The sequence below is a fragment of the Octodon degus genome, unplaced genomic scaffold (assembly GCF_000260255.1).
Source record: "Octodon degus isolate 3935 unplaced genomic scaffold, OctDeg1.0 scaffold00230, whole genome shotgun sequence".
Classification (NCBI taxonomy): domain Eukaryota; kingdom Metazoa; phylum Chordata; class Mammalia; order Rodentia; family Octodontidae; genus Octodon; species Octodon degus.
This window is the reverse complement of record NW_004524806.1, coordinates 1,472,346-1,474,481: the sequence shown is the minus strand read 5'-3', so window position 1 is coordinate 1,474,481 and position 2,136 is coordinate 1,472,346.

Sequence of the window (2,136 nt, the reverse complement as noted above, 5' to 3'; positions counted from 1 at the left end):
TTTTGTTTTTTCCTTTTGGGGTACTAGGGATTGGGCCCTGAGCCTTTGCACTGGGTTCATACCAGTGTACTTGTATGTATGTATGTATGTATGTATTTATTTTATTTTGAGAAAGGGTCTTGCTAAGTCCCTAAATTGCCCAGGCTGGAATTCAACTTGTCATCCTTCTGCCTCAGCCTCCCAAAGTGCTGATATTGCAGCATGAACTACCATGTCCCACTTCTTTTTTAAATCTCACAATTCCATATTTCTCAATTTTAAAAAGAAGGAAAATCTGGATGGGCATGGCGGTGCACACATTCAGGAAGCTGAGAAAGATCACTGTGTGTTCAAGGTCAGCCTGGGCTATACAGAAGTTCAGGCCTGAACTATATAATGAGAACTTGTCTCAAAAAATGTGGGGGAGGGAGTTGGCGAGATAGATCAGTGGACTAAGCACCTGCTTTGGCAAGTGCAGCGACCAGGGTTGATCCCTTGTCCCCGATGCCACACCGGCCCCACCCTTGGGGCGCGACAACCGAGTCCTGGCGTGGTGGCAAATGCCTGTAATCCCAGTACTGGGGCAGCTGAAAACAGGCTCACTATGAGTCTAAGCTGTGTAGTGAGATCCTGTATCAAATACATAAAATGAAGAAGGAAAAAAAAAAAAGGAGGTGGAGAAGGAAAAAATTGGTATTTATGACAAGATGGATAAATCTAGAGGACATTACGGCAAGTGACATAATCCAGAGGCAGAAACAAAGAAACACACTGCAGGATCTCACTTATACATAGAATCTAAAAAGGTGGCTGGGGGCTGGGGAGATGGCTCAGTGGAATAAGCGCTTCCCTGGCAAGCGCAAGAGCCTGAGTTCAATCCCCAGTTCCACAAAAAAAAAATAAACAAATAAATAAAAAGGTGGCTGGAATCTAAGGGTATACCTTACTGGCACCTGACTTCCTGGAATGCACAAGGGTTTGATGCCTGATACCACAAAAAATAAAGCTACTATGACACACACCTATAATTCTAGCTACTTAGGAAGCTGAGGCTTGGCTGACTAGCAAGACCTTGCTGGAAAAAATAAGAAGGTCTAGAGATACAGCTCATTGGGAGAACACTTGTAGTGTATGTGAGGCCCTGTGTTCAATCCAAGTACCACAATACACAAACAAACGAATTAACGGAGGTAAGAACAGGAAGATGACAGTTAAAAGGTACAATGATTTATCTAACTGTGTAGAAATTTAATGTACGGCATGAAGATAATGGTTAACCACATAACTACCATTGCATACCAGTAATATGCAAAAAGTGTAGAATTTAGGGAGGGAAAGGGCAAAGAAGGGAGGAGAAAGTGAAGGAGGAAGGAAAGGAGAGGAGGGAGGGAGAAAAGAAAGGAGAAAAGGGAGGTAGAAAAAATTGAAAATGAAATTATGGATATATTAATTTGTTTATTGCAATAATTGTTTCACTATGTATATCAAGTATATCAAAGCATGTTATTTTATACCTTAAATGTATACAATTTTTTAAAAAAATGATGAATTGAATTATCAATAGCCTATGTAAAATAGAAGTGCACATTCTTAGTGGAAGAAAATCTTATTCCCCATGTCAGATTTCAGTACATGGTATTGGTTTTGTTTTTTCTTTCTTTTTTTTTTTTAATAAGTAACACATTGCATACATTCTTCCTAGTGGTTAATTGCTGTATAAGATGCGGACATGATATCCTATTTACAAACATCATTAGAACAAATCCCTCTATTTATTAAGAGAATGTAACTATATATCTATCCTAACCACTTTGAATACACAGATACAAAATGAACATTCATCTGTATCCCCTTTTCTTGTTAAGTTCCATTATATGAATATTATAGGTGTGTAAACTCAGTGTTTTTTCTTTTAAAAAAAAATTGTTTTTTAAAACAGGTTCTCACTGTGTAGTCCAGCCTGGCCTCAAACATATGATCCTCCCATGTCAGCCTCCCAAATCTTGGGATTACAGGTATGTACCACCATGCCCAGCTCTTTTTAAATGACTTGGTGTAGGAGTAGGAATTTCTGCCGACTTCCGGGAACCCCCAGACCCAGTCCTAGCCCAGGTCCGCAGCAGGAAGGAGCTGAGCACAGCAGCCAGACCTAAGCCA